This window comes from Pelodiscus sinensis, chromosome 3 (assembly GCF_052426305.1).
Source record: "Pelodiscus sinensis isolate ZL-2025 chromosome 3, ASM5242630v1, whole genome shotgun sequence".
In the NCBI taxonomy this organism is placed as follows: Eukaryota; Metazoa; Chordata; order Testudines; family Trionychidae; genus Pelodiscus; species Pelodiscus sinensis.
The window spans coordinates 6,919,667-6,945,914 of NC_143054.1; the positions used below are offsets into that span (position 1 = coordinate 6,919,667).

General features: G+C 48.5%; 1 protein-coding gene across 4 annotated transcripts in view; it reads right to left on the reverse strand.

Annotated features, from left to right (window-relative positions):
• The window catches only part of EXTL3 (exostosin like glycosyltransferase 3), a 221,695-nt gene that overhangs the window by 169,128 nt on the left and 26,319 nt on the right, over nt 1-26,248 (reverse strand). The window contains exon 2 of one of the 4 annotated variants that reach the window (XM_075923261.2): nt 9,529-9,604. The exons of 1 other annotated variant lie outside the window; for it this stretch is intronic. The gene's annotated coding sequence lies outside the window, so the exon portion shown is untranslated. Of the gene's footprint in view, nt 1-9,528; nt 9,605-13,872; nt 15,148-18,395; nt 18,592-26,248 lie in introns of those variants that run through there. 2 more of the 4 variants (XM_075923259.2, XM_075923260.2) reach the window with 2 other exon arrangements.

Here is a 26,248-nt window from a genome sequence, read left to right on the forward strand (position 1 = left end):
CAGACCAGAGAGGTCCAACCGGTATTACAAGATGTATATCCAGATAGAATTATGATTCCGCCTTGACATATATCTTGTGGTTCCTACTTGGATCCACAGGATTGTATTAGGAGGGAAATCGGAATCACACTTTGCATAATTAACTAATCTTGCAAGCTGCTAAAGAGTTTGCTACTCTTCCTGAAGAGGGTAAAAGTTTTGAGCCTTAGTGAGAAGCTTTCAGCTATCCATCACCTGCAACTAGATTTCAATGCTAAAAACAGCTGCCCTTTCCAAATACCTCATCCAGGGACTTGGTATTGTTGCTCACTGCCACTAACTAAAAACATAGAGCCAAGAGACCGTAGACACAAGTACAGCAGAGGAAACTATTCATGTGAACAGAATTTGCATGTGCATGTGTTAAATACTATTTCTAATTATTATGAGATTATTATTAACGATATGCACGTAAACTTGGATGTCATCCAAGGATCTGAAAGCCCTTAAACACTGACTCATCTCCAAGCTCTTTTGTAAGGTAAAGAGCCATGATACCCCCTTTACACATCAGTCAGATGCAGAATTGTCAGGCAACTTGCCAAGGGCTCCACAGAATGTCAGCGACAGACTGAAATAGAATCTGAGCTGGTCAAATCCTAGTCCCCCTTTACCACTCCTTCACGCTGTCCCCTAGTTTGTTCCTCCTCCTCCTCCTCCTCCTTTTCCTCCATTGTATTACATTGTTGGTCCTTTTTGATAAACCACAATTTATTTTCTGCATCCCCTGGCAGACCATTTTTATTTTCTTCCACCTTTTTTGTGGTTCTTGATTGACTGTTGGGAACTACTATGGGAAGTTTATGAAAAACCAATTGTCTGCCGCCCCAGCAATTACGTGCCCTGGAAAGTTGCCATTCTCTCTAGCGGGCTTTCCAATAGCTGGACCCTCCTCAAGCCCTGCATTAAGATTCAGGTACGCAAGTTGAGTGGCGGAGATGCATTTACCAATTCCCAAGGCCTGTCAGAAGGTGTCTCTGAGGAGAAGAATAATAACTTATCCTCAATCGATGGCTTTTTTCATCGTAGCCCAGGGAACCACTATCTACATTAATATTGGAAGATCAAGCTGGCCCAGTTCAACATAGCACATTACTGCGTTCTGGGAGTCCACCTTTCCAGTCAGATAGCTCCCTCCCCTGCACTGCACCGTGTGGCTGGCCATCCTATTCCTCAAAGTGGGAGCCATGAACAAATCCAGCATTCAATGTGGTGTGACGCTTTTTGCAAACGCTCGGCAAGAGAGGTTTCATGCCTGTAGAGTGGTAGGCGCCTTCTGTCATAGTCCAAGGCCAAGGCACCTGTATTCCCCCCTCCATGGTCCCTCAAGGGCATCCACTCTAGGTTCCAGCCTTCTCAATCATCCCTGCTCCCAGGCAGATCTCTCTCCCTCCTGTCCTGACCAGGGTTCCCTGCTTACACTGCGATGTTCCCAGCCATCCAGAATGCTCCACAAGACCAGAGTCTGCACTTCTCATTCTCTCTGAAGGCCATACGCACCGTCATTGCCAGCAGTCACAAGTTACCATGCATCAGGATCTACGGGTAGATCTCGGAGCCTCTGGCAGGTGATCCCGACTGGTTTGGCTATCAAGTGTGGGTACTTCAGTTGCCCCTTGCCCCCTCTGCTGCTCCTCTCCTGCCCTTTGCCTTGGAGCTGCCCCTCCCCCTGGGGACCTTCCAGTTTCTGTGCACGGCAGGGGAGGGAGTGGAGGAGTGCTGATGTCAAGGTGCCCCCTCCACAGAGCAGAGAGGGGGCCCAACAGGACAGAGTTTGCTGGCTGCTTTAGGGAGTGGGCCTGGGCCAGGGCCAGGGCAGAAGTGAGCCTGCCTTAGCCCCACTGCACCATCATCCAGGAGCCACCTGAGGTGAGCACGGCCCAGCTGGAGCCCACATCCCTAACTCCTACCCCAGTCATGAACCCCCTCCTGCATCCCAAGTATTCAAATGCCATCCCAGAGCCTGCTCCTAGAACCCCTCCTACATCCCAACAGCCTGCCCCAAGAGCAGCTCGGAGCCCCTCTCACACTCCAGATCCCTTCATCCAAGACCAGAGCCTGCACCCCAACCCTCTGCCCCAGCCTGGTGAAAGCGACCGAGAAAGGGCAAGAGAGGGAGGATGGAGTGAGCAGGGGCGGGGCCTCAGAGAAGGGGTGGGAGGGAGGCGGGACATGGGCATGTATATTTGCAGTAGATCTTGGATTGACTTAAAATTCAAAAAGTGCTTGAATAGGTTGGAGACCACAGCCGTTCAGCATTACCATTAACAGCAACAAAAGCACCGACACGCACTGGGGATGTAAAATCTCATTTCATTAGTTAACCGGTTAAATGTTTAACCGGTTAAATGTTGAGTTAAACTGGTTCACTGATTAGATGGGGAGGCAGCGGCTGGGCTGGAGCAGTTTCCCCGTCATGGCTGCTTCCATAAAGGGCTGCCGCTTCTGGCCTCACATGGGGCTGCCTGCTTCCAGTAACCCCATGCAGGGGCCCAGCAGGGCTGCCTCCCCAGGTACCAGGTAACTAGTTAACTCACTCCCTCACTCACACCATCTTACCAGAGATCATCCTAATTCCCACAAGCGCCCTGAGAGGAGTCAGCCATTCAAATCCCACAGAAGGGTTTTTCTGTGGTTACAGGTTCATAATCTCAGATCACAGCTAGCACTCCAAGTCTTGCCTTTATACATCTTGGGCCTTTCATCTTCAGAGTCCCCGAAAAGTTAATCAGCAGACAGCGGTCACCTCCTCAGAGTGTACCTTCAAAAGGCTGGGTTTTTGCATAACAAGGAGTGGGAAATTTGTATTCACCTCCTCCATAAATTCCTCAAGAAAGCCACTTTACGCATGTCTGACAGGGCTGGTCCCTACTCTAGCACTTCGAGTGCAGAAGGTGGGGGCCCGCAAAGACCTTAAATACCCCGCCTCTACAGGCTCTGCTTACAAAAAAACCATCAAAACTCCTCAGCGTCACAGATGCACTGGCTCTGAGAAAAACAAACAAACAAAGCTGCCACCATCAAGTGATTTCACCCTAAAAAACAGGAGGGAACACTTGAATTCTTTCCCCAGGGGTACCCCAAGTTCGTTTGCCCCAAAAGAGCTTGAAAAAAGAAAAGAGAGAAACAAACTGCCGTCTCTGGTAGCTGACCACCCAGTCTTAGGCAGGCAGACACACACACACACACACGGACCCCTGTTACTTTCCAGGACACATGAATCAAATCATCACCTTAAACAAAATGATTTTTATTACCAAACAAAAGATATACTTGATAAAGCATACTTGGTTGCTAGATGCACAGAGCAACTAAGTAAAACAAATTAAAACAAAGAGAATATCTCTGGGAACAACTCTTAGATAGTGAATGGGGGAGGGAAGGCATGGATTCACACAGGGAAGTTTAAACCAAACCACCAAAATAAAGAAAAATACCCTGATCACGACTAGATCCACTTTCCCCTCTACTCACAATACATGCCGATCTGTACTTCAAGGTCCAGTTCACTCCCACACTCAATATTTCTTACAGGCATGGTAATTCTGATCCCTGTATCTGCTCTCTCCAGCCCTTTTCTTAGAAATCCCCACAAGAACAGACCAGGTATCTATATTCAATTCAAATTTCAGCACTGTATCCCCACTGGTTCTTCTGGCCCCCTGTCAACACTCTTGTTAGCTATCTGAATTTAACCCCTTAGCCACCGGGTGCTGGCCAGCACTCCTATCCATCACATTCTGGAAAAAATCATTCTTATCTGCTACTTGTTTCAGTACAGTCCTTCCTCAGCAAGGCTCACAATAATGCATTTAATATAGTGGACTTGTAATGCCAGTAAATGAGCACAACTACGATATAGTTACCATCACAAAGACTTGGTGGGATAATACACATGACAACTATTGGTACAGAAGGGCACAGCTTGCTCAGGCAGAGAAAAAAAGGAGGGGGTGCTGCTTTATATATTAAACATGTATACACTTGGTCTGATCTTGAGATGGAAACAGGAGGCAAACTTGTTGAAAGTCTCTGGGTAAGGATAAAAGCGGTTAAAAAAAGGGGGGGGATCTACTACAGACCACTTAACCAGAAAGAAGAGGGGGAAGAGGCTCTCTCAAAATAACTAACAAAATCATCCAAAGCAAAAGACTTGGTGGTGATGGGGGCCTTCACCTATCCAGATATCTGTAGGGAAAATAACATAGCAGGGCACAGATTATCCAACAAATTCTTGGAATGCACCGGAGGTAATTTTTTATTTCAGAAGGTGGAGAATGCTATAACAGAAGAGATTGTTCTAGATTCGATTCTGACCGACAGAACTGGTTGAGAATTGGAATTCTGGATTGACAAGTGGTTAAAAGACAGGAAACCATGGCTACATCTAGACTGGCATGATTTTCCGGAAATGTTTTTAACGGAAAAGTTAACGAAGGGAGACTTTAGCAAACTCAGGGAGTTAGTAGGTTAAGATCCCATGGAAAGCAAGTCCAGGAGGAAAAACAACTGAAGACATTTGGCAGTTTTTCAAGAGACATTATTAAGGGCACAAAATCAATCTATTTCACTATGTAGGAAAGGCAGAAAGTATGGAAAGAGACCACCCTGGCTTAGCCAGGAGATCTTGAATGATCTAAAAATAAAGAGAGTAACCTACACAAAGTAGAAACTAAGACAAATGACAAAGGATGAATATAAACAAATAACACAAGTATATATGGGCAAAATTAGAAAGACCAAGGCACAAATGAGCTCAACCTAGGTAGAGACATAAAGGGTAACAAGAAAACATTCTACAAATATATTAGAAGCAAGAGAAAGACCACGGACAGGATAGGCCCATTTCTCAATGAAGAGGGAGAATCGATAACAGAACACGTGGAAATGGCAATGGGACTTAATAGACGTCTTCATTTCGGTTTTCACCAAGAAGATGGTGGTGACTGGACGCCTAACATAGCAAATGCCAGTGAAAATGGGGTGGGTTCAGATGCCAAAGTAGACATAGAAAAAGTTAGAAATTACTTAGAAATGTCCTCAAGTCAAAGGGGTCTGATGAAATGCATCCTGGAATACTCAAGAAGTTGACTGAAGAGCTATCTGAACTAGTAGCTATTACCTTTGAAAAGACAGGAGAGGCTGAAGACTAGAAAAAGGCACATGTAGTGTTCATCTATCAAAAGATAAGTAAGAGCAACTCTGGGAATTAGAGACCCATCAGCTGAAACTTCTGTACTAGGAAAGATAATGAAGCAAATAATTAAGGAATCAACTTGCAAACATCTAAAAGAGGAGACAGCGATAAGTAATAGTGAGAATGGATTTATCAAGAATAAATCTGGTCAAATCAAACTGGTAGCTTTCTTTGAAAGGGTAACAAGCCTTGTGGATAAGGGGAAAGCAGTAGATGCAATACATCTAGCCTTAAAGCTTTTGATACAGTCTCTCTTACATGACTTTACACTAACAAACTAAGGAAATACAACCTATAAATAAAAAATTAAATTTATAAATTAATGGAGATTGCCTATGTCCTAGAACTGGAAGGGACCTTGAAAGGTCATTGAGTCCAGTCCGCTGCCTTCACAGCAGAACCAAGTACCATTCCTGACAAATTTTTGCCCCAAATCCCTAAATGGCCTCCACAAGGATTGAACTCACAACCCTGGGTTTAGCAGGCCAATGCTCAAACCACTGAGCTATCCCTCCCCCCTAGATGGAGCTAAGGGCGTCCCCATTATAAGTCACCCTGGTATACATCCGTTTTGCACTAAAGTTGTTGATGTTTGTAGGAACTGATGTGTTATAAGTCCCCCCATTCCACACCCTTAAGTGGCGTTAAAAAAAATTGCTCAAATGGAAATCAGCTGCAGGGGGAAAAAATTCCCTGCTTTAAGTTGTTTTTCTATAGGTTCCAAAAAACGTTGCCTTATCTTGGACTTATAGTGAGAACAGCCTGTACTATTAGATGGCTGGATAATCGTTCCCAGCCAGTAGTCACAGTCACTCTGGAAGGGCATAATAAGTGGGGTTTCCCAGGGATCAGTTCTGGGCCTGGTTCCATTCAATATCTTCACCAGTGATTTAGATAAAGATAAAGAGTATACTTACAAAGTTTGCAGTTAATACCGAGCTGGGAGGGTGGCGGTGTTGCAAGTGCTTTGGAGGACAGGATTATAATTCAAACTGATCTGGACAAACTGGAGAAATGGTCTGAGAAATAGAATGAAATTCCACAAGGACAAATGCAAAGAAGAAAGGAAGAAACAATCCATTGCACACAAAATGGGAAATGACTGTTTAGAAAGGTCACAGAGAGGTAGCTGTGTGAGTCTGATCTTAGTAAAACAAAAAAGGAGTCATGTAGCACTCTAAAGACTAACAAGATAGTTTATTAGTTGATGAGCTTTCGTGGTGCAGACCCACTTCTCCAGATCACATTCTGAAAGCGAACTGGCATGACCATCATCACGGAACACCGCGCAGCACTTCCGCCTTTGAAACGTAGCAACGGCCAGGAGGGCTCTTGTTACTTTTCAAAGCGGAAGCGCCCTTATCGACTAATCAAATTGTTAATGCAAATTCCATCGACTATTTGATTAATCTAATTTTAACATCTCTAGGCCGCGCCAGCCCCAGCAGTGCTCGCAGCCCTGCCCCTGGATTCTGAGCAAGGGTAGGTGGGACCCCACTACTGGCCACAGCTCCAGCCCTTCCACGTGCAGGGAAGAGGCAGGCAGGACCCCATCCATGCCGCAGCGGCCCTAGATCCCAGCCCGGATGGGGGCAGGCAGGACCATGGCCCTGGACACACTGTAGAGACCCTGGTACTCAGACATGCTGCAGCGCTACACAAGCTGCTGATGCCTAGCACTCCAGCTGCAGCACAGCGGCCCCGGTGGGACACCAGTCCTGGACCCCAGCTCTGCTGCAGAGGCCCCGCGCCTTGCCTGCCCACAGCTCCGAGACCCCCACCTTGGCTGCCCTGCACCCCCAGCCGACCAACCATTAACAGGCTTAACATTATAATTTTAATCATTTAATTGGTTAAACATTTAACTACATTTACATCCCTACTGAGGCTGTGGGGAGTGCAGGTATCAGAGTTGGGGGGTGAGGAGGGGCTCAGTGGAGAGAGTGGGGGATACAGAGTCACAATAGGAGGTTGTGAAGCGTGGGGGGGGCTCCCTGGGTCCAATCTGGGGCGGTGGCGGAGCCATGCTGCCCAGCCAGTGGATGCTCCCCGGAGTTGATGTGCTTCCCATTGTCACGGCACAAGCAAACCCTTACCTTGCTTTAAGCAGCAGTAAGAAGAAGCTGCACACCAAATGCGGGGGTCCTAGCTCTTCCTGGTTAGGAAGAGTTCCTAAACAAACGGACTCACGGATGGATGGAAGAACACACATTTCTAAAACATATAGGAGATAAACACTTGATATTTTTAACTTCCTTCTCAAATAATTGTGAGATTCAAAACCATTGAGATCTTGGAACTTATAGAACATTACCTACAAAATTATAGCAATTTGAAAACATGGCAAATATTAGGCTTGAACTGCTCAATATCCCTTCAACATTTTCAAAGGTAAATCCATTTGCAACAGATTAGTCAAGCCACTCAACCTTTTCGGCTGGTAACAGACTTCAATTAACTAATAGCAACGATTTCTCGAAAATGGGATTTCAATTTGCACTTCACAACTGGCACCGTGTCTGCTGTGAAATAACCTCAATTTACCTGGTCAGCCAGCACTCAGCCTTTTTATTCCCCCACAATTTGGGGACTGGTTCTCTGTAAGCAGCAGAGCTGAACATGATGCTACATGTACTCATTCTACCACAAATGTTCACTACTGGGGGAATTCAGTGCCAAAAAAATTAACATTTTGGCATATTTTTATTAAAATAAAGCAATAGAAGCACACTTGGTTCAGTTATTTTGGTCACTTTATTTAAACTATAGTACAATGGATGGAGAATGGGATTGTGGAGCACTGAGGAAACATTTTAACCCCTTCTGTCTAATAGTAAAGTAGCTAGTACTGACCCTTTACTTCTAGTTCTTAAGTCAACAAATATACCGTATTTTCCGGCGTATAGGGCGACTGGGCGTATAAGACGACCCCCTATCTTTTTAATTAAAAGATAGGGTTTCATCGTATACCCCAGCGCCCCTCCGCCTCCTTTGCTCCCGGTGTCCCTGGTCTGCTGGAGCTGGTCCCCAGCAGACCAGAGGCACCGGGAGCAAAGCCGCCAGGAGCGCCTGGGCTCCCCCCCCCCCCCCCCCCGCCGGAGCCCCTCCGCGGCTTTCAAAGCCTCGGGGGAAGCCGGCGGGGGGGCATCCCAGGCGCGCATGGGCTGCCCCCCCGCCGGAGCCCCTCCGCGGCTTTGAAAGCCTCGGGGGAAGCCGGCGGCGGGGCATCCCAGGGGCGCATGGGCTGCCCGCCCGCCGGAGCCCCTCCGTGGCTTTCAAAGCCTCGGGGGAAGCCGGCGGCGGGGCATCCCAGGCGCGCATGGGCTGCCCCCCCTCCGGAGCCCCTCCGCGCCGCGCGGAGGGGCTCCGGAGGGGGGGCAGCCCATGCGCGCCTGGGATGCCCCGCCGCCGGCTTCCCCCGAGGCTTTGAAAGCCACGGAGGGGCTCCGGCGGGCGGGCAGCCCATGCGCCCCTGGGATGCCCCGCCGCCGGCTTCCCCCGAGGCTTTCAAAGCCGCGGAGGGGCTCCGGCGGGCGGGCAGCCCATGCGCGCCTGGGATGCCCCCCCGCCGGCTTCCCCCGAGGCTTTGAAAGCCGCGGAGGGGCTCCGGCGGGGGGGCAGCCCATGCGCGCCTGGGATGCCCCGCCGGCTTCCCCCGAGGCTTTGAAAGCCGCGGAGGGACTCCGGCGGCGGGGCATCCGGCGTACAAGACGACCCCCGATTTTTGGGGGATGTTTTTTAACTTCAGAGGTCGTCTTGTACGCCGGAATATACGGTATGTAGCCACATGCTCAGTGTTACAACTGAAGAGCAAGCAAGGGATGGGGATTCAAACTCACAATTTATACTGGCTACTGACCATCTCCAGAAAGGTCAGTAGCAAACCGTTCATGGACCACATTTTGCAAGAAAATTATTTTAGTCCAAAACTATAGACCAGTTCTAATCACTAAAATACCATAAGTGTTTATAAGCCCATGCTGTTCTTTATAATAAGGTTCCTTTACACCACTCTGGCAACGTACGTGAACCTTAACATTTTTACACCAGTTGTATTTCGCTGGGGGAATTTGCGAACAACAGAAACAATTCACTAAGCGGCAGGCTGCTCCGTACTGCTCCGAGGGGACAGAACCTGCCCCTGACCTACCTCCTCAGTAACAATCTAAAGCCCTGGTCCTGAATGCCAAGCATGCCACAAGCTCTGAGTGTGTGTGTCTCATTCTCACATGCAGCCCCCCGATCCAACCCGTGATTTTTCATCTCTAGCCACTCTGTGCACCCAAACCAACCTGCCTGCAGTACTGGGGAGGGACTCGTGACTGCACTTGTGGCTCTTCTTTACTTCCTCATCAGAAGTCATTTGTTCTGTGGGGAAGGAAAAAAAAAACTCTACAAGGACCATGAATTCTGCGAAAGTGCAGTGAAGTAGAATTCCCCCAAGAGTAAAAACTCAGAATTCAATGGCTTTGCCCCTGTTTTCCACACAAAAACTGACAGATGTGACAAGCAACAGGGTGAAGCTGATCTGCAATAGCCAAACTCATTCACGGCAACCACAATGAAACAGCTCTATAACAATCCCATTTAAACACTTTGTGCATGTCAACATTTAGAAAGGCCTTCATGCGCGCATGGGTGTTGCTGTCCAGTGAAATAAGCAAATATAAAATATTCTCAGAAAGCAAAATTACATGCAGCTGAACTCCAACTCATTTATATCATGATAGCACCGAAAGACTCCAGTCAAGGTCAGGTCCCCACCCTATCAGTATCTGTCCGAACACAACTACAGGCAGTCCCCGGGTTACGCACAAGATAGTGGACTGTAGGTTTGTTCTTAAGTTGAATTTGTATGTAAGTCGGAACTGGTACATATTGTAGGGGAAACTCTAGCCAAACATTTCTCCAGAGCTCAGTTTTATTCTCCCACACCTCACTTCCCTCAGTCCTTTATTCTCAAGCTGAGGTGTCTGCTGAGAAAAGCCGGTCCGCGTCTCCCTGATCTGCTGGGGGGGGGGGGGAGATGCGTTAGCTTCGCGTCTCCCTGGTCTGCTGGGGGGAAGCAGCTAGTGCGGGGTTGCCTCACCCCGTTTGTAAGTAGGGATCCGATGTAAGTCGGATCCATGTAACCCGGGGACTGCCTGTACTAGAATTCTTAGAGGAGGTCAACAACCACGTGGACAGGGCAATCCAGTGGCTAAAGTGTACATGGATTTTCAGAAAGCCTTTGGCAAGGTCCGTCACCAAAGGCGCTTAAGCAAAGTGAGTTGTCAAGGGATAAGAAGGCCCTCTCCTGTATCAATAACTGGGTAAAAGATAGGAAACAAAGGATTGGACAAAATGGCCAGTCTTCAGAATGGAGAGAGGTAAACAGGGTGTCCCCCAGGGATGTCTACTGCAACAGTATTTATGAATATGTTGACCAATAATCTGGGAAAAGGGGTGGCAAAATTTACAGAGCATACAAAACCACTTCAACTAGTTAAAGCCAAGGCAGACTGAGAAGAGTTACAAAGGGATCTCACAAAACAGAGTGAGTGGACAACAAAATGGCAGATGAAATTCAACATCCCTAAGTGCAAAGTGCACACTGGAAAACACAATGCCACTTAACATATCAAATGATGGAGTGTAAAGTAGCTGTTACAACTCAAGAAAGATGCAGGAGTCATTGTGGATAGCTCGCTTAAAACATTCACTCAGTGTACAGCGGCAGTCAAAAACAGCTAACAGAATGCTGAGAATCTTTAGGCAAGGGATAGATAAGAAGACAGAAAATATCATATTCTCGCTACATAAATTCATGGTACACCCACATCTTGAATACTGTATGCAGATCTGCTCACCCATCTCAAAAGAAATATACTGGAATTGGAAAAGGTTCAGAAAAGGGCAACACAAATGATTTGACATATAAAACAGCTTCCATATGAAAAGAGATTAAAAATAATGGGACTTTTCAGCAAGGAAAAGAGACAACCAGGGGGATGTGACGAAGATCTATAAAACCATGGCTGGTCCGATGAAAGTAAATAAGGAAGCATTATTAATTCATTCCCATGGGTCATCCAATAAAATTAATAGACAAACAAATTTTAAAACAAACATAAGAAAGTATTTCTTCACACAACACAACCTGTGTTTTGTGGGCATTGATTCTTTGGCGAAGTGTCTGAGACGTTTGTCCAATGTACATGGCAGACTGACACTTTCGGCACATGATAGCATAGATTATATTTCTGGATGCGCAGGAATATGTGTTCTTGATCTTATAACTCACTTGGTTAGGCCCAATAATGGTGTCAGCAGAGTGAATATGTGGACAAAGCTGGCAACAGGGTTTGTTGCAAGGGAAAGTACCAGGGTTGGTATTAGTGTGGTATGTCCTGTGGTTGTTGGTAAGAATCATCTTGAGGTTAAGTCTGCTGACACCATTATTGGGCCTAAACAAGTGGGGACAAACGTCTCAGACACTTCGCCAAAGAATCAATGCCCACAAAACAGACAGACAGGATCACAAAGAAAAACAGTTTTTTGCCATTTCAACCAGAAAGGACACTGTTTCAGTGACCTAATCACATGCATCCTACTCCAGAAGACTTTCAAATCTGCACTTGAAAGGGAATCCTCTGAACTGGCATTCATGCTAAAATTCGACACTCTCCGCAGGGGGGCCGAACAAAGACCCCAACTACCTTACCCATTACAAAGATAGCTTCCCCAATTATCACTTCTAATACCATTAGCTCACAGACATCTATCCTTCCCCACCTCTAATATCATTAACTCACAGACATTTACCTTCGTTTCCACCCCCCCCCCCCCGCATCCCCCTTCTGTTCTGAAATGTGATTTGTCCTTTTCATATGTGTTCGTTTTTTTTAATTGTATCCTTTGGTATATATGGTTGTGACTATTTTCTTCCACTATTTGATCTGAGGAAATGGGTCTGGCCCACGAAAGCTCATCACCTAATAAACCATCTTGTTAGTCTTTAAAGTGCTACATAGTTTAGGGTTCATAAAAGAACTAGACACATTCATGGAGGACAAATCCATCAATGGCCATTAGCCAGGATGGGCAGGAATGATGTTCCTTCCTTCTGTTAGCCAGAAGCTGGGAATGGGGGACAGGAGAGGGATCACTTGACGATTCCCTGTTCTGTTCACTCCCTCTGGGACATCTGGCATTGGCCACTGTCGGCAGACAGGATACTGGGCTAGATGAGACTTTGGTCTGACCCAGTGCGGCCGCTCTAATGTTCTTATTGGAAACCCAAACAGGCTGCAATCTAATCAGACACACAGCCAAAGATTCAATACACTGAAGATTGGCACCTTTTGTTAGTCAGATGTTTTGTTTATTAACCGGGAGCAGCAGTAGGGAAAGGGAGAACACATGAGAGCACTGAGTTACAATTACTCCTAGGGGAATTTCTGCAACACTGCGCATGCACAGAGTTCACAGCCCCACAGATTCCTTCGCTTCTCTGCAGAAAAATGACTCTCTGACAGGGAAGCCTCAAGAGCAGTCACACACCACTCCCCAGCAGTGCAGTTATATTTTTTCAGGCACCCAGAGCAGCTGGGACACCCCAGCCAGTGACTCCTACTCTGAGCTGGGGCCAGCTGCGAGTCCCACCTGGGCTGGAGGTAGGAGAAGACAGGACTTTCTCTTCCCCTGCAAGGAGCAGCGGGGACTGGGGCTGGGTCAGACCCACCCCCAGAAACCTCATCCAGCTGCACGAAGCTCAGCATCCTCACCTGCTTCCTACCCCCTTTTTTCCTCGGCTTCACCATACAGGGAGCTGCTCCCCCATCCATCCAACCCTCTGTGCATCCAGATCTCCCCATACCTAGACTCCCCACTGAGTTGACTGCACCCAGATTGCCCCACACAGAACCCTCTCAACTCCACACCTTGTTCTCCAACTCTGAGCCACTTCATACCTGGATCCTGCCTGGCTGAGCCTGCCTGCCCCACACCTGGCGCACTTGGCACAGAGGGGCAGAGCCCCGGGGTGTTTCTAGGTTAGGCCCAAGCCCTGCACTGTGTCAGGGACAGGTGCAGCCTCACCTCTGAGTCTGTCCAAGGGGTGGGAGCGGGGCTGCAGGGTGAACTCTTTTTCATGCAGCCAATGGCCTGTGCTCTCTGGAACCTCTGCATTTATTTACTGACACATAAAACTCACAGAACTGTAAAATGCCGTGTGCAGAATTTGTATTGTCTTGTTGCAGAATACCCTCAGGTGTATGCTATGAATACAGGAACACAGAAAGATGGGGGCGGTCAGCAAGAAGACAGGGCTCAAATATGACTATGATTAGCATGGTAGCTAGAACAGAATGAGATAGAAGCAGAGAACACCTGGGAGAGGGACAAACAGCCAATTAGCAAAAAGTAAAAGCCACAAAGCTGTGAATGCATAGTGTGGTGATATCACAGCTTCCCTGAGAGGGTCGGGAAGGGGTGGAATGTAGCATGGCCCCATATCTGAATTTCCACCCATCTTTCCGCTGCCCTTAGAGCTCGCCAAGTGAAGAACTGATTGCCCAACATTCAATACTGGAGAGCCATATGTGAAAGAAATCTAGCTAAAACAAACACTCCCCTTTCTCAACCCGTTTCAGTACCTCAAAAATGTGAGTCCTGTGCGTCGAGACAACAGATGCTTCTGTTTTCCTTCAGTTCATGCATTTGGCTCTTCCGCTCCACCTCTTTGACACAAATTCCCATGTGCAAAAATCAAATTTGTAACACTCCCTACTCCCAAAGTTAGGCTGTTTCAGAATGTCTTTGTTTTAATTTCTCGTTTGCAATGCAATGTTGAGAAGTTCAAGGACCACCTGCACAATAGTTCAGCTTCCACAAGGATCTAGCCATACTCTACCGAGCTCAAGGCAGTCATTTACCCCAGTTTCTGGCTTCCTAAGATCGAGCTGAACCAATGTTAAATCTAGCTGTTGGTGTGATGAACGGAAAGAGACAAACAGCAGTGCCTTAGCTCAATACTGGTAAACATGCACATAGTGATGGGACTTTCAAACTATCAGGGCTTAAAAAAAGGAAAGAAGAGGGGGCACTCTAAGTTTCCTTCTCTCTCACATTTAATACCAAAATAAATTAACCACTACTCCCACTCAGAAATACTTGCTAAATACAACATCCCTCATTTTTGCCCCTTTGGGTATCACCATAACAGCTAAGACTCATTCATTTAATATGGATTTTACCCAACAGGGAAAACAGCCTAGGACTGTTAATTACTGAGTAAACTTTTAGAGTATCTAAAAGCCAGGGCACCCGACAGTCCTAAAAACACCTGCAACACAAATCCACAAACCAAAGTATATTGATGATAGCTCTGACTCATGCCCCGGGCTTGTAAATGTTTATAAAAACAGTCCTTGTCCCATGTTTACAGACTTACAAGATCAGGTCCTTATAAAGCAGGCCCAGGCAAAATACAGCCCACGGGCCAGATGTGGCCTGCCAAGCCACTGATCTGGCCCACAGAGGCAGCGAGGAGCCCCAGGCAGGCTCCCCAGATTGGCCCACAGCCCCAAAGCACTGTGCAGAAACTCGGCTGCAGGGCTCTATTTGTTTTAAAACTGGAGGGGATGGGGAAGTTTTAGGAACCACCCCGCCCCGCCCCCAGCACATTCCCATTGGCCAGAGTCTGGCAGACCCCAGCCAATGCGAGCTGCTTGTTGGAGTAACAGGCAGCTAAGAACCACACCCCCTCTCCACAGCTCAGTTTTTCATGAAGCCCATGGCCCAGCAAGCAGGCAGGCTGGCTGGGAAACATTTTAAGCTCTGCAGGCAGGCAGGCTAGCTAATTTGGCAGCTGGCAGGTAAGTCTCTTGGCCACAGCCTGCTTCTGGCACCCCAGCCCTTTCCTGCCCCCAACTCTCTGTCCCCCTCCAACATACCCAAACCCTCTGTCCCCCTCTTACACCTCACCCCCTCTCAGATCTGGCACCCCAATCTCCTGCCCAGATCACAAACCCCTCCTACCTTAGGTCACATTCCAAACCCCTGCACTCCAGTCCCCTGCCCTAAGTCACAACCACCTCCTTCACCCAAACTCCCCCCAGACTCCAGTCTCCCTCCTGCACCCCAGTCCCTTACCCCAAGCTCCCTTCTGCACCCAACTTCCATCCCAGACCCCCGCACCTCCTCCATTAATATCCTGGAAGAGTGTGGCCCTAGACCATTTTCCAAAATCTTGTAGTGGCCCTCTGTCAAAAATTATTGCCCACCCCTGTTATAAAGGGTGGGTTTTTTTTGTAAAAGTGGGAGAGCAACAGCACTGCATGATAGCACACGCAAGTTATTAAATCTCACACACACGTTATTAAATCACCCCCCCCCCCCCACCACACACACACACACACTTACTAGGTTTATCCAAAAAGGAGTTTTTAGAGAAGACATACCTTACTAGGATAAATACATACTGTGCAAAACAGTGTTTAAAATGAATCAGAGGGCACTAACAAGCTCTTTGAATTTTAGCACACACACAAAAACTAGACTTTTGTTGTTGTTTCTAAGAATTTTAGAGAAACAAGAAGTTCTGGAAGGGCTGGCTTTTCTCCTTAGCTGTTTGATCTGGTCTCAGTGCTCCATGACGACACACATTGGCTCTCAGTTCCCCTAGTGGTACCAATTTCCCCAATAAGACCTTAAGGATGTAACCAGTTTCCAAACTATCAGGCTATGCAGGCTCTAAGTTGCCAAGGTTGGTTAGAGACAGCGTAACTGGATGGCATCTGGCCAGCAATTCACAAGCACTATGCCAGTAAGATTAATGGATTAAGGCAAGACTACGGGGGGCATTGTTCCCTCTAATTTTTTCCATGTGCAAATTAAATTTTGTTATGTGCATCAAGGCATGTGTGGATGTGCACCATCAACAGAAATACATGCTACCAGCAGTGGGCACTCTGCTTATCAGCTGAGCAGCATTTGAATCTCTCCGGAGCAGCCATGCAAGTGCACACCTTATAAAGAACACTGCTGGGGTATTATATTACAGCATAAAATACACAATAGGGAGGAAAAATTGAGAGGGGGGGACAAATTCTCCTATGAAGAGAAACTGAAAAGATTGGGATTATGAACTTCACACGAGAGATGTGTAAAAGGGGATATGCAAAAAAAAGCATATAAAAATCATCTAGAGAAGACAGATTCTTCCAGTATTGTAACAAAACCAAGGGCACATTCAATACCAATAAAAGAAAATATTTTTTCATAACAGGTTATCATTAGACTGTAAAATTTATTGAAACAAGAAATACATGAGTTTAAAAATTTAGAACGTTTCAGAGAGAGACTGGACAATTAGATGGATAACAAGAATAGCCAGAATTATAAATGTTATTACTGTGAAAAAATCTGGAAATATTAAACCACATGTTTTAGGTTTTATTAAACCAACTTTTATTACAAATCAGGGTATAATCCCACATATGCCCAACAATTGAGGTGTTCTTAACACCTTCCTCTACAACAGTTGGCACTGGTCTATGTCAGACACGATATTGGACTACAAAGATCTTGGATCTGATTCAGTCTGGCAATATCTACATTCCTATCTTTTTATGAGCATGTTTCTATTATTTAAAAATAAATCTATAATAGTAATAGGGAGATGCTTATGAGTACCAGTAACAAAAGATGGATGCCTTAGTACAGTGTTTCTCAACCTTTTTTTATATAAAGTATCCCTTTTTCAAAATAAATAAATAAATAAATTAAATTATAGGTATCCTTAGTACCTAGCTTTCAGACACAAAATTTTTTTCTACTGTTGCAACCCATTTGTTTAATCAACTTAATTGTAGCCAGGCAGGCAATGAAATTTTTGGGTGCAAAAAGTACAAAAATAATAAAACACTAAAACGTAAAACAAAAATTCAGTTTTCTCCAAATTTCAGCATGTTGACGTACACCCCCTCTCTGCCAGAGTTCTCTCAAGTACCCCTAAGGGTACTCGTACCACTGGTTGAGAAACGCTGCACTAGTAGTAGAATCAGAAACTAGGAACCAGAAATTTATCCAGCAAAAACTGGTGTGCTGCATAACTGAGTTCTCCATACATAGAGAAGATTTTAAAAACACAGATGGCCCAAAGTGCACCACAGTCCTGCTGCACCCACTTCGTTAACCCAAACACACACGTACACCCACCAACATAAACCCATCAGTCAGGGTCCCCCTACACACACCTACCAACGTGCATCCTTGCCATCGAGGGTATGTGACCCCCAGCACATACACGTGACCCCATGAGACTCCACGACCCCTCACGCGCGCACACACCGCAAAACGCACTCCCTCCTCTGTAGGAGCCCATGAACCATACACACCCCAACCTATGCCTCCCCATCACGGCCCCTGATCTACACCCCACCCCGTCAGAGCCCCTGGGCCTTCACTGCTTCCCCACACACCAATGCACCTGACTCCGCTCCCCCCCCCCCACACTTCCTGGCCCAGCCTCCCCTTGCCCAGCCTCTGCTCCCCATCTCTCCTACTCTCCCCATCACACCCCTGGGCCTCCCCCCAAGCCCAGCCCCCCCCCCACCCAGCTCCCCCCCACAGCCTGTGGCCCTGCCCCCCCCCACCCAGCCCCTGCTGCCCTCCCCCCATCCCATCTCTCCCCACACCCCCCCCTCCCCCCATCCCACCCCTCCCACCCCTGCCCCTGGCCTCCCCCCACTGCCCCCTCCCCTCCCCACCACAGCCCCTGTGGCCCTGCCCCCCCCACCCCCAGCCCCTGCCCTGCCCCCCCTCCCACTCTCTCCCTCCCCCCACCCACCCCTCCCACCCCCATCCCCTGCCCCCCCCCACACCCAGCTGCTGCCCCCCTCTCCCACACTCCCTCCCCCCAACCCCTCCCCCCACCCCCCCCACAGCCCCTGGGCCTCCCCCCATGCCCATCCCCCACACTCCCCTTCACAGCCTGTGGCCCTGCCCCCCCAGCTCTCCCACACTCCCCGTCTCGGCCTCGGCCCCGCCCCCCCCGGCCCCCCCCCCCCCCCCGGTCTCCCCAGTGGCAGCAGGGCCCCAGAGCGCCCCGCCCGCGGCTCCCGAGAGCAGGGGCTTCCCCCGCCCGCCCCGCGCTACATGGTACGATCCTTCCTACCTCCTGCGCCTTCACCCGGCCCTCCTCAGGGTGGCGCCGTCCCGGGCTTCCCCCGCCGCCCACTTCGGGCGCTGGGGGGGAGGGGGAGAAGCCGTTGCTGCTGTTGCCGCCTTCTTCTTGGTCGATCCTGCTCTTCCCCTCCCCCCCCCCCCAGGCACAGTTGGTTTGTTCCAAGCAGCCGGCCGGTCTTCTCCCTCCTCCTCCTCCTCCCCCCCCCGCCTCTCCTAAAGCGCAGATTCTCATAAGTCTTCGGCCATTTCCGACCCAGAGGCGGAAATCACCGAGGCGGGGCGGAAATTACCGACAGCAGCCGAGGCTCTTCGGGAGTCACCGAAGGAGGACAAGCCTCTAAGCCCGGAAACTGCCGAAGTTCCAAAGCGTCCCTCAGCCCCTCGGAGGGGCGGATGGGAAGCTGCGCCTGCGCAGTGGGTGGCAGCTGAGAGTCTCCCCCCCCCACCTCCTGCTCAGGGGAATAGCCTCAGCCAAGCCAGCTCCTGCCCCACCCCCTCACTAGAGCCCAACCCCTTGTGACCCTGCCCCCCCCCCGGAGCACCAACCCTCCTGCCCTAGTGCCCCCCCCAGCCTCTGCTCCCCCCCCCAGCTGTCTGCTCCACTGCCCACCAGGGACCAGACAGTGGGACCCCCCCACACTTCTCCGGCCTGACCAAGCCTCCGCTCCTCCCCCATATTCATAGAATCATAGAATCATAGGACTGGAAGGGACCTCAAGAGGTCATCGAGTCCACCCCCCGCCCTCAAGGCAGGACCAAGTCCGTCTACACCATCCCTGACAGATGTCTATCTAACCTGTTCTTAAATATCTCCAGAGAGGGAGATTCCACCACCTCCCTTGGCAATTTATTCCAATATTTGACCACCCTGACAGTTAGGAATTTTTTCCTAATGTCCAATCTAAACCTCCCTTGCTGTACTTTAAGCCCATTACTCCTTGTCCTGTCCTCAGAAACCAAGAGGAACAAATTTTCTCCTTCCTCCTTGTGACACCCTTTTAGATATTTGAAAACCGCTATCATGTCCCCCCTTAATCTTCTTTTTTCCAAGCTAAACAAGCCCAGTTCATGAAGCCTGGCTTCATAGGTCATGTTCTCTAAACCTTTAATCATTCTTGTCGCTCTTCTCTGAACCCTTTCCAATTTCTCCACATCTTTCTTGAAATGTGGCGCCCAGAACTGGACACAGTACTCCAGCTGAGGCCTAACTAGTGCAGAGTAGAGCGGCAGAATGACTTCACGAGTTTTGCTTACAACACACCTGTTGATACAACCTAGAATCATATTTGCTTTTTTTGCAACAGCATCACACTGTTGACTCATATTCAACTTGTGGTCCACTATGACCCCTAGATCCCTCTCTGCCATGCTCCCTCCTAGACAGTCGCTTCCCATCTTGTATGTATGGAACTGATTGTTCCTTCCTAAGTGGAGCACTTTGCATTTCTCTTTATTAAACCTCATCCTGTTTACCTCTGACCATTTCTCTAACTTGCTACGGTCATTTTGAATTATGGCCCTATCCTCCAAAGAAGAAGCAACCCCACCCAGTTTGGTATCATCTGAAAACTTAATAAGCGTACTCTCTATCCCAATATCTACGTCATTGATGAAGATATTGAACAGTACGGGTCCCAAAACAGACCCTTGAGGAACTCCACTTGTTATCCCTTTCCAGCAGGATTTAGAACCGTTAACAACAACTCTCTGACTACGGTTATCCAGCCAATTATGCACCCACCTTATCGTGGCCCTATCTAAGTTATATTTGCCTAGTTTATCAATAAGAATATCATGCGAGACCGTATCAAATGCCTTACTAAAGTCTAGGTATATGACATCCACCGCTTCTCCCTTATCCACAAGGCTTGTTATCTTATCAAAGAAAGCTATCAGATTAGTTTGGCATGACTTGTTCTTCACAAACCCATGCTGGCTATTCCCTATCACTTTATTACCTTCCAAGTGTTTGCATAGGATTTCCTTAATTACCTGCTCCATTATCTTCCCTGGGACAGACGTTAAACTGACCGGTCTGTAGTTTCCTGGGTTGTTCTTATTCCCCTTTTTATAGATGGGCACAATATTTGCCCTTTTCCAGTCTTCTGGAATCTCCCCTGTCTGCCATGATTTTTCAAAGATCATAGCTAAAGGCTCAGATACCTCCTCTATCAGCTCCTTGAGTATCCTGGCATGCATTTCATCAGGACCTGGTGACTTGCTGACATCTAACTTTCCTAAGTGACTTTTAACTTGTTCTTTGTGTATCCTATCTTCTAAACTTACCCTCTCTCTGCTTGTATTCACTACGTTAGGCACACCTCCAGACTTCTCGGTGAAGACCGAAACAAAGAAGTCATTGAGCATCTCCGCCATTTCCAAGTTTCCTGTTACTGCTTCTCCCTCCTCACTAAGCAGTGGGCCTACCCTGTCCTTGGTCTTCCTCTTGCTTTTAATGTATTTATAAAAAGTCTTCTTGTTTCCCTTTATGCCTGTAGCTAGTTTGATCTCATTTTGTGCCTTTGCCTTGTCTACCTTGGGGCTGCTAAGGGGGACCCACTGACACCCCCAGTCCCTAGATGAAAGGCCCTGCCAAGGGAGCACAGAGCAGTTCACATTTCGTTCGTTTCAACCAACGAAGACTTTTACGTTTTTGGGGGGGAGGGGGAAAATTGTTTCTAGAGCTGGGATTCCCACCCAGGACCCAGTGCCAGGGACTGTATAGTCATCTTCCCTAGCCCTGCCCCACACACACACCTACAGATTCCACTGTAGGTTGCATTAGCATTTCCCAGTTGCATACAGGGCCCTACCAAATTCACAGTCCATTTTGATCAGTTTCACAGTCATGGAAGTTTTTTTAAAAAAATCACAAGTTTCATGATTTCAGCTATTTACACCTGAGATTTCACAGTGCTGTAAGAGCAGGGCTTTTGACCCAACCAGGAGTTGGGGTGGGGTGACAAGGTTATGGCTGGGAGAGTGGGAGGAGTTGCAGTAGTGCTACCCTTTTGCCCAGCTGCAGTAGTGCTACTCTTTTGCAGTAGTGCTGCCTTTAGAGCTGGGCAGCTGGAGAGTGGTGGCTGCTGGCTGGGAGCCCAGCTCTGAGGGCAGAGCACCTGCCAGCAGCAGTACAGAAGGAAGGATGGCATGGTATGGTATCTCCACCTTTACTTCTGTAAAGCTGCCTCCAGAGCTGGACCCTCAATCAGCAGCCACCACTTTCTGGACACCCAGCTCTGAAGGGTGGCATGGTATAATATTGCCACCTTTACGCCTGTGCTGCTGCTGGTGGGGTGCTGCCTTCAGAGCTGGGCAACCGGCCACCAGCTACTGCTCTCCGGCCACCCACCTCTGACGTCAGTGTAGAAGGGTGGCAATACTGTGACGCCTCGCTAAAAAAAAAACCTTGTGCCCATCCCCTCACAACTCTCTTTTGGATTAGGCCCTCTAATTTGAGAAATGCTGGTCTCCCTTGTGAAATCTGTATAATACAGGGTAAAAGCACACAAAAGACCCAATTTCCCCGGGGAGATAGCAGATTTCATGGTCCACGATACATTTGTCATGGCCATGAATTAGGGCCCTAATTACATAGGTACTATTACTTGCCAACTACCATCTTGGTGGAAACTGGGGACTGAATCAAGGACCTCCAGAGCTAAGATCACAAACTGGTTTAATTTGAGCTAGAGACCCAGGCCCTGTAACACACTTGGGGGTCAGAGACAGACACATGGACCAGTAGGTAATGGTTGGGAAGATGGACACCCTCCCGCAATCCTCAGATGTTACCCTTCAAACACTGGCTTACAGCATCAATGCCATGATTTACTGCTTAGATGCTGAATGTTAGGGAGCAATTCCTAATCAGCAAGAATCCAGTCTGAGATTTCTAACCTAATCACTCAATCACCATGTAGCCCATGATGCTTCAAAGCAAAAGCCACTCTCTAATCTGTTTAGTTCTCTACTTGTCCAAAGCCAAAGATTATAGCATAGTCCTTTGATCTGGTACAGCAATTCTTCCATCTTGATCACCCTTTTTGAACACCCCTCTTCCCGCTCTGTAAAGCTAGATGTCTTCAGACAATCCATCCATCCCCCGGACATCTCTGTGAGTTAGGTAGATTCTACAGATTGAACCTCTCTAGTGCAGCATTTCCCAAACTATGGGCCGCGGCCTGGTACCGGGCCGCGGGAAAAAAAATATTGGGTCTCAGCATGGCTGGTGGCTGCCGGCAGGGCCGGCCTTAGACCGATTCGGGCCCTGCGCCCCTGAACCTGGAAATGCTGTCGAGTTACAGAGCCAGGGCCCTGCTCCACCGATAAGTGGAGCTGGGTCTCTCCCCCGGCTCTGCCTGGAGCGGGCCCGGGGCAGGTCCCCCCCCCCCCCGCGCGTCCTCCCTCCCCACCCCCAGAGTGTCCCCGCCGTGCGCAGCTCCTCTTCACCGCCTGCTGCTGCCCATGTGCGGCGTTGCACGTGGGCAGGGAAGACACCCAGGCGTGATGTGACATCACGGCCCAGGATTTTAAAACTCTTCGGAGGCATGTGGCGGGACCACGCTGCCTCCGGGGCCGGCCTCCAGGGCCTGAGCGCGGCCTCCAGCCCTGCAATGTGGAATGCAGAAGGTAGGGAACGGGCTTGGGCGGCAGCGGCGGTGGCAGCGGGGATGGAAGGGGAAGGCACCAAGGGACAGGATGCAAGAGAGAGAGACAAATGTCAGGGGGCCAAGTGCAGACAATGAGGGAAAGGGCAGGAGGGGAGGTGTCAGTGGTAGGGGGACAGGGTGATGCTGAGAGAGGAAAAAAGAGGGGAAGGGAATTGGGGGCTGGAGGACGAGGTGCTGGGAGAAGGCTTGAAAGAAGGGGTGGGCATGAGGAAGGCCAGGATGGAGCAAGTCATGTGTGAGGGCACAGAGGGGCAGGAGGGGAATGGGGCAGAGAGTGCTGAGGGGGTGGGTATCAGGGAAAAAGAGGGCAAAGGGGCAGTAAGGGAAGGGGGAGGCACCAGGAGGGTGCAGGGCTAAGGGAAGGTGCAGGTGCCAGGGGATTCTGGGGTGAGAAGGAGGGGAGAGCTGGCCACTGGAAGCAGCACTGGACGGGGGAATCGGGGCAGGCTGGGGAGATTGGGGGGCCGGTGGAAGCAGGGCTGCCGGGAGGTGCGAGGTTGGGGGCAGGGAGCTGGCCAGGAAAGATTGGGGGGGGAGAGAAGTGGCCGCCGGAAGGAGGGCTGGATGCAGGCAGCAGGGCTGTCAAAGAGAGATTGGGAGAAGCCGGGGAGAACTGGCTGCCCGAGAGGGGGTTGGGGGAAGTAGGGCTGGCCAGAGTCGCAGGGGGGAGGAATGAATCGGCCTGCGGGGAGTGGGACTGACCCGGCCATATGTAGATCTTGGGGCGCTGCCCCGTTCCTCCCTTCCCCCCCACAAAGCACAAAGCATGAGTTAGTCCAGCCTGGGGATTCTATTGTCTCCCCACACACACTCCCCCTCGAGTAGTTGCGAACTGGCTGGCTGGTAGACACACTCATGCAGCCTGAGCACATTTACCAGCCAGGCAGTTCGAAACTACAAACTGATACATCTAGTAATAATACAACTTACCTAATGAGCAAATACCAGACATGTTATATGTCTGGTATTTTCTCAGTTTGTTTTTTATGTGTTTATATTTTTGGGCTGCAAAAAGCAGTACTGAAAAAAAAGGTTTCCACCTAAAGTAAAATGTTTGGGAAACCCTGGTCTAACCAGCTTTCTGTCTGTCTTAGTCCATTTATCCAATCCATATTCCTTAACTTGCTGGCAAGAATATTGTGGGTGACCATATCAAAAGCTTTGCTAAAGCTGGCACTGGGGGTTTTGGGAGGACCAGAAACAACTTATTTGAATAGTCATCATTTGATTAATGAATATGCAAATATGCAAATGAACATTACCAGTCCTCCAAAAGTTCGTGAATGGATTTACTGGTCCCCATGTCAAAAAGTTTGGGAACCTCTGCTCTAGTGGACATCCAGCTAACTAAAATCATTCTGGACAATGGATGTTTCCAAACCAGAGTGTTCTGGATTAGAGGTTCAACCTGTACTAGCATTTTCCAAAACGGGGTCAGAAAAATTATGTAAATTTCTCAAACCCACAGAGGGAGGATGACACAAAGCTGTCATCGGAAGGTAGGAGAGTTTATTATTTGTGCCTCATTCATAGGCCAAGTCCCCGTTGTGCTAAAAAGGGATGTAAAATCCCATTTAATCAGTTAATTGGTTAAACATTATGTTCACTAGTTAACCACTTAAACAGGGAAGGGTCTCGGTGTGGTTACTAGGAAGCTGCCTGTCAACCCACGCTGCTGCCTCTGATACAGAAGCAGCAGCACGGGGTAGCAGCTGGTGTATACCAGGAACCGGCTTAAAAGCCGCCCCACATATAACTACTGAAATTTTCAGCAGTTACATAGTCACTCAGTTACATGCATTTTAACATCCCTAGTTTATATCCACACACACCCCTTTCTTGTATCCCAACTCTGCCCACTTGACCGGATGGAGAGGATGAGAGGATGGAGAGAGGCTGTTCTCAGTAGTGACAGATGGCAGAACAAGGAGCAATGGTCTCAAGTTGTGGTGGGAGAGGTCCAGGTTGGATATTAGGAAAAAGTATTTCACTAGGAGGGTGGTGAAGCACTGGGATGGGTTCCCTAGGGAAGTAGTGGAGTCTCCATCCCTAGAGGTGTTTAAGTCTCGGCTTGACAAATCCCTGGCCAGGTTGATTTAGTTGGGATTGGTCCTGCCTAGAGCAGGGGGCTGGACTTGATGATCTTCTGAGGTCTCTTCCAGCTCTATGGTTCTATGATTCTATGACCTCTCTGTCTTTACCATCCCATGAACTGCCAGTCTTTTCAGCATTTCTCACAACTAACATACCCGTGTTTCCTCCCCGATACAGGCCAGTGCCGTGCATTCCTGGCACTATTTCACCGCCTTAGATGACCCCTAAAAATCATTTCTCACTCTTCAAGAGGTTAGCCATTTTAGTGAAGGAGAGAGCTTTCATCCCCTCCCTTCACTACAGTAGCCATTTGGTAGGTCTCTTTCATATGATTTTAATTGAGTCACTGTTTCTAAAACTTGCCTTCTTTCAGAAGAGACAACATCAAGGTCCTGACCAGTTTTGCATATTAAAAAAAAAAATCACGGTATGTTTGCAGTTAGTAGTCTTAACCTCTGTGTTAAATCTCTGCCTTCAACCAAGCCACTCAGGACTTGCATGAGAAGCCTCTAAACTTTGCTGTTATGGGAAATGATAAGGGAACTAAAGAGGAAATGTGCATCCCTGAACCATTACTGAAACCAGTGCCACAGCATGTGCTCAGAAGCACCGTGCGGCTGAACCCTGAATCCCTGCGGAGATCCTGAACACTTCTGGCCAAGAGGAATCCCTTGGCACGCTTCACAAAAGACGTGTTAATCTGGTGTCCTAACCAATTCTAACCACATTCTATTGAAATTCCCCCGGTAGTTGTTAAAGGGCATTTTTGTTTCCTTCATTCTGTTTGGTGGTACAGTGCGCACTATTGAAATAGCTGCCAGGTTTAGCAGCATACATAGCAGTATTTCAGGGATAGGTGAAGGGATCCCCAGGGCAGGAAAGGTACTGTATAAAGGTAAATATTTTCAACAGCACAGACCCACATCTGCCCCCCTAAAAAATAACAGAGTGAAGTCCAGAGAGCAGTGAAACACCCATGCTGGGGAAAATAATCAATATAAAAAGAAGTCGGAAGTTGGAGAGCGACATGCATAACGGAATGCAAACATCTTTCCCCTCCCAGATTCCAATTCAG